Raw genomic sequence first — 16,594 nt, 5'->3', positions numbered from 1 at the left:
GGGTCTTTTGAATGTCCATGTAGATCAAACCTTCTGCATTTCCCTTGTGTATTCTTTCCATTCATTCTTCAATTCATGCAATAAGGTTGGTTAAACATGGCTTTCCTTTTACAAATCCATGCTGACTATTCTATAGTATATTCTCCAGGGGGAAATTGGTTTCGGGCGCAGCACAAAACCGGCGATGGTGAAGTGACTGGAAAACATTTAATTTATGTGGCATTAAGTGGGATATCCAAAAATGAGTAAATTATATATTGCAACCTGTATACTTCTAGCGTTTGATAATCAAGTCAAACGAGTTGTATTGTAATTCTTTTACTGAATTCTAATCTGGTGACTGGGAAACAGGCGCCTGACCTGAACTCACCCCGTCCCCACCAGGTTAGGCTAATATTACCCCCCACATGTTCTCCTTCCTGTAATTCATCATCTGGAAGCAATATATGTCAGAAGGATGTAGAGAATTATTAACACAGATATGTACACAAAGGCTTCGTCTGATATTCCATTCTGCTCATCAACTTCATGATATTTAATTTGTTTGCCCCTTACTATAGCAACAGTGACCCTGAATATTATGACAGTGATTCTGTGGGGAGACGAGAGCAGCTGGGATTGTTCTCCTTCGAGCAGAGATGGTGAAGCAGTAATAGACATGATCAAAATCTTGAAGGGATTTGACAGAATAAATAAGGAGCAATTCTTTCCACTGAAAGAAGGGTCATGTAAACAAAGGACTCAGATTCATGGTAGTTGGCAAAAGAACCACAGGTGAGATGAGGAGAGTTTATTTTACGCAGTGAGTTGTTGTGACCTGGAATGCACTGCATGAAAGGGTGGTGGGAGCAGATTCAATAATAACTTTCAAACGGGAAATGTATAAATACTTGAAGGGAAGAGAATTGCAGGCTTTGGGGAAAAAGCAGGGGAGTGGGACTAATTCAATAGCTCTTTCAAAGAGCTGGCACAATTTTGATTGGCCGCATGGCCTCCTCCTATGCTGTAAGGTTCCATAATTGTTCAGGTTATGACTATCGCTGTGCTATTATGTATATTTTAGATCATCTCAGATTATATCTGACGGTGTCCCAGTGGTGTGTCGCAGTGCTTACCTGACATAACTTTAATTTCAAGACTTCACTACAAAACTTAGCCAATCCATTTTTTATGTTCTGCCTAAATTAAGCTTTGTCATGTTTGTGTATGAAGCAACATGTAATGGACATGTAGTTCAACCTCTCAGTATCAGTCCTACAGATGCAGCAAAGAAGTATCATCAGGAACCCCTAATGGATTATTTCATTCACATTCGATGGATGTGGGACAGATGCTCCTGTCTCTGCACCTGGGAGTTGTTGAATTGTCTGATGCAGTGAATACCTGAAAACCTCTGCTGGAGTAGAGCGCTTTCCCCAAACGGAGCTTTCTGATTTCCCGTCATTCCTTTATATGGAGGGAAGATTGGGCAGACTTCTGTAAAGTGTGTGAGCTTCTCCATCCAAAGTTGAACTGAGATGTGATTTGCGATTTCAGTAGTTATTATAACTAAGAATGTCTACAGATAGAAAAAATAACTAGAGGTGAAGACACTGTAGATTAGATCTATTAGCTTATAGTTAGGCTTGAGACAGACACGAAGAATTATCAAGGCACAAGCATCATTCATTAAATGATTATTAACTGTATCTAAACTACAATTATTCATCAAATATGCAAAGAAACTGATACTAAATCAATAAACCAGTAATATATTTCACTGCAAGCATATTATAAGATGTATGATTTGTTCTTCCTATGTGAGTGACTCTGGCAAGCCAGCATTTATTGTCGATTCCTTCTTGCCTTGACTGCATTAAGAGCAGCTATGTTGGGTGGGATAGAATCACTTGTCGGCTAGACCATATAGAGAGTGTCAGGTTTCCTTCTCTGTAAGACATTAGTGAAACAGTTCGGTTTTTATGATAATTCGCCAGCTTCCGTAGTCATTTTCCTTGGTAGCCCACAAATTAGAGGTTTACTGATTTCAATTTTACAACAATATTGGTATTTGGGCTCAACACCTTTGCGATGCTCGTCCAGTACTATTGTCACTAGGTTACTGTATTATCCCCCTCAATCGTTCTGGAACACTGCTTTCATAGTTCTCCGGTACAGCTGAATGAATAGGCAACAGCAAATAATAGAATTCAACTGGGATTGCGTGCTGTGCATTTCATCAGATGGATCCAGGGGGATTGTTTTACAAATCAACTTACTTGAACTGAGGTTCATCTGCTGTAACGTTCTGGAAACTTGCCCTTTCTGATTTCTGGAAGCCGGCTACAATAATTGTGAGTTCCTCACAGTAACTGGTGTCATAGGAATTCACCATCCACTGCGTCCTTGGAACCGTTATGTACATATTGCTGTCATAAAATCTATCTCACAGTGATCCACAACCTCCATTATACTATAGTCCGGAAGATGAAAACTCCCATGGTTCAGTGTGTAGTGATACATCAAAGAGTGAGAATCTAGAACACCATAACATATTGGAATAACATCAAGTGTTAGAAACCAGTTCACTGAGCAAGTTATGCAATAGTTTAAACTTCTATTCTGACATCAGAAATATTTAATTAGTGGAAATTAATACACGTTTCCTGAGAAGATAAAATGACACCAAAAGATGGACATCTATCTATCCATCCATCTATCTATCAATCTGCCTGTCTACCCATCTCTCTATCTATCTATCTATCTATCCAGGGTTTATTTTTGTAAACTAATCGCACTGAAATTATGCAATCTGGCCACGGGGTTCCCACAAATCACTCAAACATCGTTGTGTGTTTTGTTTTTTAATCGCGGTTGTCTGAACATTCTGTTGTCCACAATAAGAGATTACATTTTAAAACGTCAATTATTATATTATACAATACAATCATTAACTCTATCCAGTAATTTGCATTTTGCATCTTTTAATGCCTTCCTCAAACTGTCTACCTGAAGGCCTCATTCTCTTTCAGGAGCTTGGTCTTTGAGTTGAATGGTGAAGGTTCAATCTGGGATTGTTAACTAGGCCTAATTTCCCAGCATACACCTGTAGCGTTCAGTGAGCGGGGATGGATTTCTTTACATTTTACCAGGTTTTTCTCAATGAGATTTCCTAAACTAATATTGAAGAAACCTGGAGGACCAGTGACAAATCTTTATTGTGGTGAAACATAGTTTGACATTTTCTGTACAAGAAAAGGCCATTGGGCCCATTGCAACTCATCCCTCCGCGGCCAGGACTGTCCCAGCAGATTCGAATTGCATTGGGAACACCGCCAATGATTACCATTGGTGCTTTCCTACTGAGGAATTCATCGTAGCTTTCATCATCCTTGAGGAAATTTGTTCCTAATGTTTGTTTCCAACTCCCAAGCCACTAACATAGATCTGTGTCTTCTGACTTACTTTAAACTGCTATTCTGCACTCTTGAAAGTAGCCTTCACAGACTGAGATTAAAACTCCCTGTCGGATAGTAGAAACCGTAGCACACCGATGTGAAAACACCTTGTGGGATTGTATGAATCCTTAACATACTGATCTGAAATCACCCTGTGGAACAGTTTGAACCTTTAACACACTGATATGAAATCTCCCTGTGGGACAGATTGAACCTTTAACACACTGATATGAAATCTCCCAGTGGGACAGATTGAACCTTTAACACACTGATATGAAATCTCCCTGTGGGACAGATTGAACCTTTAACACACTGATATGAAATCACCCTGTGGGACAGATTGAACCTTTAACACACTGATATGAAATCTCCCTGTGGGACAGATTGAACCTTTAACACACTGATATGAAATCTCCCAGTGGGACAGATTGAACCTTTAACACACTGATATGAAATCTCCCTGTGGGACAGATTGAACCTTTAACACACTGATATGAAATCACCCTGTGGGACAGATTGAACCTTTAACACACTGATATGAAATCACCCTGTGGGACAGATTGAACCTTTAACACACTGATCTGAAATCACCCTGTGGAACAGTTTGAACCTTTAACACACTGATATGAAATCACCCTGTGGGACAGATTGAACCTTTAACACACTGATATGAAATCACCCTGTGGGACAGATTGAATCTTTAACACACTGATATGAAATCTCCCTGTGGGACAGATTGAACCTTTAACACACTGATATGAAATCTCCCTGTGGGACAGATTGAACCTTTAACACACTGATATGAAATCTCCCATTCTTCGAGTTTTGTTTTGAACCTGGGTGCCCCAGTGAGAGTTTCCAATCTTTCTCTTTCACACCACCACATTTCTCACACATAAAGACTATCACAAATATCTTATGGCTTTCGGCCAAGCAAGACCAAGGAAAGGTCCTGCTGGAGCCCACCTACCGAAACAGCCCACACTCCCTTAACTGAGGATTTATTACTGCTCCATATTGAAGGCAGTTTGGAGGAAAGGCTCAGCGAAGCACGGACACAGATTGTACGCTGAGTGGGGACTTCGATGTCCACCGCCAGAAGTAGCTCAGTAGCCTCTGCACTGATAAAGATTGGGGCACTTGTACTGGGCCTAGAATGTCTGTACCTGGTAAGGTTTCGGTGCTGATGATTAAATACCAATACTGTTAAATGAATAATACTGGTACATGGAACTGTGCCCTTTAACAGGTAGAGCCGAGATTCCCCATTGCAGTTACTACACTGGCGGGGTCCAGTCATGGTGTGGATCCACGGAATGAAGGCAGGCGGGAAATGTGCCTTGTGAACAGCTCAAGTCCTGGGACATGGAATATTAGACGTTACATATTCGTTGCAGGTTGTTTGTTCATGGTTTGTTTTGCTGTTATGGGGCAAATTGCCAATGTTTCAAGGATTTCCAGCTGTCTTCTCACGGTTGGATCACTGAACATGCGGAACTGTGCATCACGTAACGGAAACAGCTTTGTTGAAGGGCCGCGGGTGTCTGTCCAGTTCGGCAGATGCTAAAGCCGCAAAGTTTCGTTTTTTGTCACTCAGAGTCTAGCAGTGTTAGCAGAAAGTCTCTGCACATAACCCGCAAGTGACAACAAATGTAGCACCGAGCACATTGCTTAAAGCAGCCACAACATGTTACACAGTCGGATCACGGCACCGGCCATTCCATAACCAGCTCTCAGTACATCCATTGTGTGTACAGAGAGACTTTAATTACAAGTCGGAAATAACAATGGTATTCTAAATGGTGAATTCATTTTCTTCCGCTTTCTTTCGGTATTTTCAGACTCAGTTTTGTTAAACTAGAATACTTGGAAACTCCAGCGGATCCAGTAAATTGGAACGTTACATTGGGAAACTATTCGATCCGCCATTCCTCTATCGGGGGAGCGCAAGAAGCCAGAATTGGAGGCGCGCCGATATGTACATAAAATAAAGGCAGAGTTTGAAAAGATTCTGGGACTCGATAACGGTGTTCAACAGATCTGATACTTTGATCGGTTTAAATGACCCCCTGGCTGATAGCAATGTTTGAGCTCCGATTTAATAGGAAATTTGTCATTATTAAAGTTTGTTGTTAACTTGGCCACATTGTACCATTTACGGAAGGTGTGTTTAATATTATTTAAAGGGTTCTTCATTCACTGGAAAGCTCAAAGTTCACAGGTATATCTAACACCTCTCCGCTTCTCCCGCCCCCGCCTGTGTTTGAATCTTGAAACCTGCCGGTCTGGGCACCGTGCCAGGCCAGGAGGTAAGGACGGAATTCCTTGTTCAATACAAGTATGAAGAGTCCTTCCAATCACATCATGAATGGCCAGTGCGAACCCTGTGCGGGAGAGGAGCTTTACCAGCAAACCAAGTCTCAGTGCCTGGGCTCCCCCATGAAACCCAGACTGAAAGGTGTGCTATCCGATGTCTGTTGGTTCCTGTGCACTTCACCGTGAGTCACCGTCTCCGGTATAGGAGAGAACAAATAGTTCATCCCCACCTCGAAACAATAGAAACATTCTCCAAACCGCACATTTCAATTCGGTGATAGTGAGAAACAGACCTGGAGATATAAAGCTGTTGTTTATTTTAAATCATTCTGCTTAGTAATAAGAAAATAAATCCATGAAAACGAAAGATTAGCTGAAAGTTAGGTTTCTTGAATCATATAAAGGACGCTTTGGGCCCGTCACTAACTACAACACCGAACACTTTTCTTCACGTGGTGCTTTACATCGAGTTTACAGCACAGAAACAGGCCATTCGGCCCAACTGGCCCCTGCCAGTGTTTATGCTCCACACCAGCCTCCTCCCACTCTATTTGCTTCATCTCACCCTATACACATATCCTTCGATTCCTTTCTCCCTCATGTACTTATCTAGATTCACCTTAAATACGTCTATGTTATTCGCCCCAACCACTCCACGTGGTAGCGAGTTCCAGATTCTCACCGCTCTCTGAGTAAAGACCTTTCTCCTGAATTAATTGTTTGATGTATTAGTGATTATCTTATATTTGTGGCGCCTAGGTTTGGACTCCCCACAAGTAGAATCATCTTCTCTAAGTCTACTCTATGGAAACCCTTCTTAAAGACCCCCATCAGGTCACCCCTCAGTCTTCTCTTTTCCAGAGGAAAGAGCCCCAGCCTGTTAAATCTTTCCTGATAGTTATAACCTCTCAGTCTGGTGACATCCTTGTATAAAAAATACTTTCTCCAAAGCATCTATATCATTTTTTATAATATGCAGACCAGAACTGTCCACAGTACTCTTAAAGTGGTGTAAGCAAGGATCAATACAAGTTTAACATAACTTCCCTGCGTTTGAATGGAATTCACCTAGAAATTAACCGCAGTGCTTTTTTTTTGCATTTTATGGTCTTATTAACCAGTGTTGCTGCATTTATTGATTTGTGTGCGTGTATTCCTAGATCACTTTGCTGCTCTACCCCAGTTAGACACTTATTTTCCAAGGAGTATCTGCCCTCCTTATTTCTCCTACCAAAACGTTCCACCTCACCTTTATTTGCATTGAAATAGATAATTGACCAACTGAGAGGAAATAATAGCCGCACTTTTTTAAACTTTAACTCTGTAGTTTAGAGTTACTAGGGTCCCCAGAATTAGGTCCAGTACCGCCCCCTCTCTTGTAGGACTTTCTACATGTTGGCTCAAAAAGCTCTCCTGGATGCACTTTAAGAATTCTGCACCCTCTAAGCCTTTCACACTCTGACTATCCCAATTTATATTGGGGAAGTTGAAATCCCCCACTATTATTACCCTATTATTTTCACACTTCTCTGAGATTTGCCTACATATCTGTTCCTCTATCTCCCCCTGACTGTTTGGGGGCCTATAGTACACTCCCAGCGTTGGGTCTTTTCTGGTATACTCCTCTAGGGCTTCTTCCGTCTTTAGTCTTTTGTAACTGCCAAATGGTAAAGCCGCACTTAAGAGTAGGTTTGGGATATCCTTGTGTACAATGCACAGAGGAAATCTGCCCCTGGGTTATAATTAGGTTCATACAGATTGTTGAGGAACGGTTTCTCTAAGATTTTAAAAAATGCAATGCATTTTAATATTTCAGAAAATTCTCCACAATGTGTAAAATTCGAGTTGCTGATATTACTGCTGTCCTGACACGCACCTCTAGCTGTTCTTTGCTCCTCGGGGTTAGAGAACAAAGAGCAAATGGAGTCCTGGACACAGTTCACATTGGGGTCACTGCGGGTCCTGGGACGGAAGCTCCCTTGTGCGGTGAAAGCGAGTATTTGTACAGTCTGTTAAACTCTCAACACACAGGCCTAGAAATTCAGTGGTGTTAGCGCCCACTTAGCGCCTAAAGAGGTCTTTTGCGCTGGCGCTGTTGGTAGCCTGGAATTCAGTGTAGCGCAAATGGTGGCGTTAGCCGGTAGCGCTGCGCCGGCACCGATGACATCATCGGTGTGCGCAGCGCCCCGGTTCCAACGCGATGCCGGCCCGACGCCCAAATTCAGTTTCCGCCTCCTCTCCCGTAGCGGGCGCAAAGAGCGTTTGTAAAATGGGGCCTTGCAGCTCCGAGAGGCCGGGGCGTAAAGGTGGAGGTGCGGCCGGCCGCTTTCCCGGCAGCCGCTTGGCCGCACCTTCCTCTCCGGACTCCCACACCACCCCCCCCGCGGCATTGGTCTCTGACCCCCACGAGCCCGGCACTTCTCCGTGGTGCCGGGCTCATTTGCCGGGGGAATCCAGCGGCGATCTCACGGCTGCAGGCAGCTCCTCCTTAAGAGAAGGAGGAGGCCTGCAGTACCCCAGCCTGCCGCACCGCATCGGGTGGCGCTGCGGCAGCTGGACGCCTGAAATTGACTTTCAGCGCCCCAACTGAATTTCAGGCGGGCGCTACAGGAATCCGGGCGTGCGCTAACTTTCGGGCACTAAAGACCTGGCGCGGCGATAGCGAATTTCTAGGCCACAGTCTTTTGTTTCATGTCAGCGCGATATTAATCGCACTTAAGACCTTTCTATAACCCCACACCCAACAACTGTAACCCGCATCAGGTAGCCTACTACTTCCAGATACATCAAATCCAGTGCTGTAATGATTGTCTGTTCTCCTAAAATCTGTCAGATTTGCAAAGCTTCTTAAGAACATAAGAATTAAGAGCAGGAATAAACCATAAGACCCCTTGAGCCTGCTCCACCATTCAACAAGATCGTGGCTGATCTTCGACCTCAGCTCCACTGTCCCGCCATATTCCCATATCCCTTGATTCCCCTAGAGTCCAAAAGTCTATGGACCTCAGCTCCACTGTCCCGCCCTATCCCCATATCCCTTGATTCCCCTAGAGTCCAAAAATCTATCGATCTCAGCCTTGAATACACTCAAAGACTGAGCATCCACAGCTCTCTGGGGTAGAGAATTCCAAAGATTCACAACGCTCTGAGTGAAGAAATTCCTCCTCATCTCAGTACTAAATGGCCGAGCCCTTGTCCTGAGACTGTGCCCCCTGGTTCTAGACTCGCCAGCCAGGGGAAACAGCCTCTCAGCATCTACCCTGTCAAGCCCCCTCAGAATCACTCTTCCTCTGATACCCAGTGTTATTAACAAGCGCGGGTGAGTCACGTATTTGCCGCTGGATGCAGAGTAAAGCTTCCTTCTACCATCTCAATAAAGTTCCTCAGCTCCAACCTCAGAGGAGCGCCCCCTCCTGCATCACTGTGCAATGTTCTAATCCCTTTGGTTCAAACTACATCCATTCACTCCAATACGTCAGTATTCACATTACTGTAATATTTGTCAGCGTGCTTTTATTCTCAATGTTAAACTAAACAAAGTAATTACTTCCATGATCATCTGTAATGTATCACAAACGCCGTTTACCAAAAAACATAATTGTGCCTTATAAAGCATTTGCATTTAATCCATTAACTGTTCTTAATGCTCCATCTACAGCGCCACAATGGGCTGCGTGCGTTCCCTACGGACCTCTAAGAATGGGCAGACAAGTGGCAGATGGAACTATATACAGAGAAGTGTGAGGTGATGCATTTTGGCAGAAGGAAAATGGAGAGGCAATATACACTTAATGGCACAGTTTTAAAGAGTGTGCAGGGAGAGAGGGACCTGGGAGTTAATGTGCATAGGTCCCTGAAGGTGGTAGGACATATTGAGACAGTGGTTAGCAAAGCATATGGGATCTTGGGCTTCATAAATAGAGGTATTGAGTACAAAAGTAGAGAAGTTATGCTGAACCTTTATAAAGCGCTGGTTAGGCCACAACTGGTGTAATGCATCCAGTTCTGGTCACAACACTTTAGGAAGGATGGGAAGGCCCTTGAGAGTGTGCAGAGGAGATTTACCAGAATGGTTCTGGGGATGGGGGGGGCTTACCTACAAGGACAGGTTGGAGAAGCTGAGTTTGTTTTCATTAGAGCAAAGGATGTTGAGGGGTGATTTGATAGATGTGTACAAGATTATGACGGGTTTGTATAGGCTAGATGGGGAAAGGCTGTTCCCACTAGTTGATAGTACAAGGAGTAGCGGACACAGATTTAAGGTTTTGGGCAAGAGATACAGGGGTTGTGAGGAAAAGCTTTTTATGCAGCGAGTTGTGATGACCTGTAACTCGCTGCTGACGGAACTGGTGGAAGCGGAGACACTCAATGTTTTCAAAGGGAGAATGGATAGGCACTTGAGGGAAATAAACTTGCGGGGCTACGGGGATAGAGCAGGGGAATGGGACTGACTGGATTGCTCTACAGAGAGCCAGTTCGGACTCAATGGGCCGAATGGCCTCCTTCTGTGCCGTTATGGCTCTATTACTCCTTCGACGTAGCAATCTATATGTTTCTGCATTACCCAATACAACTCTATATAAAGTGAATTTTAACTAGCCTCTTCCATTATCCCTGATCAGTAAAGTTTGAACGATTTAGTTTTCTGTAGAGGAGTACCGCTCCCCTACTTTGTATCGATAGTTTCAATCTTGTTGCTATTTTACCAAGTGGAAGTTCTAAATAATAATCTCCATACCAATCTCCTGCTTCTAAAAAAATATGATGTGTTCACAGATATTTCCTTCTGCAGAACTAACTTGTTCTCAAATGATTAAAGCTCTCTGAAATACATACACTGGACTGTCTTTTAATGAAGTTTATTGTCTAAACTGGCCATTGCTTTAAAGATCAGTCTTAATCCAACAGTTCAGTCGCAACTGCATCTAAATTGAATTAAACTTCCTCACTTAACAGGCAATAGCTAAAGGTTACTATTACTACAATATAATGAGAAATCAATGGGAGTATAACAGCAGCAGACCTCAGGACGGTCTGATTAACACTTTCCTTACACCAATCGACACAGATACAAACACAACTCCCTTTTTTTAAAAGGGTTTTCAATCTGTGTCAATCTTGCTGTGCAGAGCACGCTAGCTGTATGTTCACAGTTCTGATTTTCTGTTGTAGTTTGTTAGAATTTGCATACAATATAATATACACAGCGGTGAAATCCAGATTATTTCTCTTCCCTGGCTCTCACTTCAATAGTGTAAGGTTTTACAAAGCTAAATGGTGCAATCTAAGAGGCTCAGCATTTGGAAAACAAAGGTTCACATAAAGAGAGAAATAAGGGAAGAGTTTCTCAGTGAATGTGTCAATGGAAGTAAAGAGATGAGATATATCAGCAGCATTGTTAAAATAACACCTGTCCTCCCTCATAGTCCAGGTAAACTCCGATGGTCTTGGGTTTCACGTTTAATGCAAGAATCTGGTCGGCCTCATACTCATCTCCATTTGTCAATGAGAGCCCAATATCCATTTTCAGGGAGAAGACTGATCACTCCCTTCCTATTGGCTGACTCTGGCCACACACACAATCCACTCAGTCTTGTTCCCCACCTCCACCTCACAGTAATGTTTCCCAGATGTGAATCCCTCTGATCCCAGCACACTGGGACTCATATCGAATCTCTCTGGATTAATATTAGAAGGCTATGCTTTCCTGTCGCTGAGTTTTATGCTGGTCTGGTCCTCAGGCAGGATGAGCCGAGGAGACGCTGGCCTAGAAATTCAGTGGGTTGCGCCAGCCGCTAATGCCATAAAAGGGCTATATTTCCGGCGCTAAACACTTAGCGCCTGAACGCAGTCCGATCTGCGCCGACGCCCAAATTCAGTTGACATTTAGCGCCGGCGCAAAGTGTTTGCGCCCGCTCAGGTGCGCGCGCAGCTTATGACGTCATATCGTCGCGCAACGCTGTTTGTGCGCCCCAAACTGGAAATTCAGTGGCGCCCGCCCAATGTGGGTGTGGCGCTGCTAAGAACTGTGAGGTGGAACACAAAAGAGGCCCTGTGGGCCTCGGGGAGCGCAAATTAAAGGGCACTTACACTGACCTATAAAGCCCAGCCATTTTGCTGCAATGACTTTACTGCTTTGGATTTCTGGACAGAGACCAAGGGACAGAGGTTACAGATTTGGGACAACAGAGGAGAGGTATTTTTGGCTTCTGGCCAGTGCTTTGACATTTGATTCATTGTGATTTATCTGTTCTCAACTTTATTATGGGGGCTGTATGGGGGGCCAACCCTCAGTTGCAGCATTATGTGCGAAGGGCTCGCAGACGCTGTGAGAGAGGGCCAGCCATGCCTAGATGCAGAGGGGCCATCAGGCATTGGCAACGTAGGCCTTACCCACTCAGGCAATACCGGCAGCAGGTGTCCTATCTCACCATGACTGCGGCGCATTGTGTGAAGAGGCTGCGCTTCAGAAGGGAGGTGGTTGCAGAGATCTGCCAGCTGCTTCACACAGATCTGCGTCCACAGCTGATGTGCAGGACGTCTCTCTCGGTGGAAGTGAAGGTCACGGTGGCTCTGAACTTTTATGCAAGCGGCTCCTTCCAAGCCGCTGCTGCAGACATAGCGAACATCTCCCAGTTCGCCGCGCATCGCTGCATCTGGCAGGTCACCGATGCACTTTACGCGAGGAGACACCAATTCATCTCCTTCCCCATGACCCGACAGAGGCAGGAGCAGCGTGCAGTCAGATTTGGCAGGATCGCGGGCTTCCCCGTGGTGCAGGGCGCCATTGACTGCACGCATGTGGCTATGCGGGCACCTATCCACAATGCCGAGGATTACCGCAACCGGAAGGGCTACCATTCCCTAAATGTACAGCTGGTGTGTGACCACAGGCAGCGCATACTAGCTGTCAATGCCCGCTTCCCAGGAAGCAGCCACGATGCATTTATCCTGCGCCAGACTACTGTGGCTGACATGTTCGAGGCACAGCCTCCACCAAGGGGATGGCTTATCGGGGACAAGGGCTACCCTTTGTGTACATGGCTCATGACCCCGCTCCGCGCGCCCAGGACCCCAGCGGAGGAGGCATACAATGAAAGCCATCAAGCCACAAGGAACATCATCGAGCAAACGATAGGTGTCCTCAAGCAACGGTTCCGCTGCCTGGATTGTTCCGGAGGATCTCTTCAGTATTCGCCAGATAGAGTCTCCCAGTTCGTCGTCGTGTGCTGCATGCTGCACAACCTGGCTATCCGCAGGACTCAGGCACTGCCACCTGGCATTGCACCACCACCTCAGGAGGACAAGCAGGAGGAGGAGGAGGAGGAGGAGGAGGACCAGCCCAGGAGGGAGCAACAAGGGCCAAGGGCCGTCCGCCGGGGGCTTATTGATCGACACTTCTAGGCCCCCTGTCAGGGAATGGCCTGTGGCAATGAACGCACCTGAGGCAGCCGCTCCGCAAGCCCTCAGCTGGTTAACGCAACAACCACTTCAAACATGACACCTGGACATGCTGAATAAATCAAAAGCTTTATTTCACAAACTCAGGGCCCTTCCCACATGAAACAGAAAAACAGACAAGACCCCCAAAAAACAGTCAAAAACATCTGTCACTCCCAAAGCCTGGGGAGGACTAACAAAACTTGCCCATCCAAAAGGCCTTCAACAGTGGCCTTACAAAAATAAGCCCCCCCCCACAACAGAGACACCCCCATGAAAACAAAAAATGCCTTGATCCTCGGCCTTAACAAAATAATGCCCCCCACAACACAAGCCCCCCAATATAAAAGAAACCGCCCTCACCACACTCTAATGGGTGTGCCGAGAGGGCGAGTCCTTAGACAGGCTTCTCCGGCCCCTGGCCGACCTGCTGCTCCACCTCAACCTGGGCCCTGTGGGTGTGGCGAGGCTGGGGGAAGGCTCATGAGGGCCACAAAGCGTGTCAGCAGATGCCCTTGGGGGTCGGCCTAGATGAGGCCTGGCCCGGGAGGGGCCGGCTGCTGACTGCTGCAGCTGTGGCTGGGCAGCATCAGTCTTAGCAGCAGCTCGTCACACCTTGGCTGGGGGAGTGGCAGTGTCGGCAGCACCATTGGGGGCAAGCTGGCTGATGGCAGGTGCGCGCTGCTCGCCAGAGACACTGGCACTCGGCCGGGCTGGCAGTGTAGCAAGCGCAGCAATCTGGGGGAGGCCAGACCGCTGTGCTGCAGCAGGGCGGCAGGTGCCATGGTGATGCCTCCGTGCCACAGCGAGTGTGGCAGAAGTGAGTGCCCGAACTGCCCTGGTATGTGCCCGCATCAGCTCTGCCAGTGTGTGGACGGCACCACTCATCTCGCGAGTCACGTCCTGCACTGCCACCAGTTGCTGCACACCCGCGTCCTGCGCTGCCGCCAGTTGCTGCACACCCCTGTCGTGCGCTGCGGCCAGTTGCTGGACACCCCTGTCGTGCGCTGCCGTGAGTTGTTCGAACCCCCTGGCCTGTGATTCCCTGAAAGCCACCACACTCTGAGCCAGGGACTCAATGGCGTGAGGCATCTGTTCGACCACCCCCATGAACTCTTGGTGGCGCCGCTCAGACGCCGCCGACATCTCATTGAGGACGCGCACCTCCTGGGCGAGGACCGTGTCCGGACTGGAGGGCGGACTCTCCCTCCGGGGAGAAGGCCGCCGAGCTGGCCGATCCTTCCCGCGTGCATCGACCCCACTTGGGCCAGGTTCTGCCCTCCCCTCCAACACCTCCCCCCTCTGGGCAGAAGGCCGGCGTGCTGCCGGAGCCTTCCCGCGTGCGTCCACCCTACTGGGACCAGCTTCGGCCCTCCCCTCCAACACCTCCCCCCTCTGGGGAGAAGGCTGGCGTGCTGCCGGACCCTTCCCGCATGCGTCCACCCTACTGGGACCAGCTTCGGCCCTCCCCTCCAACACCTCCCCCTGGCTCTCCTGCAGGCCAGACGTCTCCCCTCCATTGCCATCCCCTGGCGCGGAGGAGGGTTCCCCCGATGTGCCGCCTTCCTCCTGGTCCTCGACGTCCTCCTCCTCCAAGGGCCTGGCTCTCTGCGCTTCATGGACCACCTCCTCCTCACCAGCTGAAAGCAGGAAGGCGCAAGAGTAGCTTTAGAGTGAGGACAGGCCATCAGCGAGGGAGGCCTGAGTGGTGCATTATGCGCATTTGTCGGTCAGTGGGAAAGGATGTAGATCTGAAGCGCGAGGGCACTGAGAGAGGTGCAACCGGTCATGTCCTTACCAGTGGGTACCAGTACAGGGTCCGCCTCGCCGATCACGACAGGGCCAGTCACCCGGCCACGCATGAGTCGTGCCACGCTCTCCTCCAGATCAGTGAGCGCCTGGTACTCGGGACGGCCTCCACCAGTGACAGCCTGGCTCCTTACATTGCTCACCAGCTTGGCCTGCAAGAGAAAGGACGGCCTCTAAGTACAGTGTGGTGCCCTGTCGCTGTGTGCACTGCCTCCCATGGTGGAATAGCTTGGCCAGTGTGGTGCCCTGTTGCTGGGTGCACTGCCTCCCATGGTCGAATAGCTTGGCCAGTGTGTTAAGTGCAGAAAGTGCTATTGATGAACATGCAAGTGCCATTGCTGCGGGAGGAGGGCTGCCCATTAGGCCTTTGAGGTCCCTTTGCCCATAATGTGAGGTGCACATGCAAGGATGAGGGGGACACTGGAAAGGGTACTCACCTTCACCATCCGAGTGAGGTCGTTGAACTTCTTGCGGCATTGGTCCGCACTCCTGGGGACATCACAGGTGGATGACACCCTGCGGGCGATTTTGCCCCAGGCTCTGCTGTACTGGCTCCTGGGAGCCTTCCTGCCACTGTCCGGGCACAGGATCTCTCTTCTCTTCTCCACACCATGAATGAGCACACTCAGAGCATGCTCTGAGAAGCGCTGCGCTCGCTCACGGGCCCTCTCCATTGCTCCAGGCGCTATTTTGGCACACCAGTAGTGCTGAGGCCTAGCTGCAGGGCTCCAGTATGCAGGGCGTGGCAGCAGTTGACCCTTCCCCCTTTAAGAGCTGGCCGGCGTCAGGGTGTCTGCTTCGGCGTTATTAGGCTGCATCGCCGGCTTAGCGCCGGAACACAGCATTTCAACGCCAGTTTCAGTGCTCGGCCAAACTTAGGGCCAACTCTACTGAATTTCGGCGATGTGGCCTACACTTTCCGGCGGCCGCTAACTTTAGCGAGCGCCCGACTTTAGCGCCCCAAAAGTGTCCAGACTGAATTTCTAGGCCGCTGTGTTTGGGTCGAAAATCAGTGGCGCTGGAACTTGGAAGAAATAAAAAGAACAAAGTTAAACGCTTGACACAAACGAGCATGAACAGCGGCTATTATTACATCTCAACGTAATTGCATCCTGCACATAGATCATCCTCATTTAACCGCAAATACCACTTTCCAGTCATAAATAAATCTCTTTCATTCACATACGTGGGGATAGAAATTCATATTGGCGATAGTGCAATACGGGCGGCATCTGATTGGCCGCCAGTTATACACCCCACCTGATATTCAATTCCATTGGGGGTGAAAATTCGTCTTGATGGTCTCACAAAACGGGCGGTATCACAGCGGCCGCCTGTTATAAGGCTGCCCGATCGTCAGTTGTATTGAAGTCAATGGAGCGGAACATTTGGCACGTCTTAAAACAGGCAGCCGATCAGATACCGCAGAGTTTGTGCTACCGCCCTTTGACTGCAACGTATGAATTCCAATTTCATAATTCACCCTATCGCACAATATGGATTTCTACCTCAAAGTGTCTGAAATGCTAATTGTTCTATTTCTCTATATCATGCGGGTGTGAAATTAGACTTGGCTTAGGGCTCAAAACAGG

This window comes from Somniosus microcephalus, unplaced genomic scaffold (assembly GCF_052327205.1).
Source record: "Somniosus microcephalus isolate GS21.2 unplaced genomic scaffold, FLI_Smic_1.0 unresolved_chr1, whole genome shotgun sequence".
NCBI lineage: Eukaryota > Metazoa > Chordata > Chondrichthyes > Squaliformes > Somniosidae > Somniosus > Somniosus microcephalus.
Note: the sequence above shows the minus strand (reverse complement) of the source record.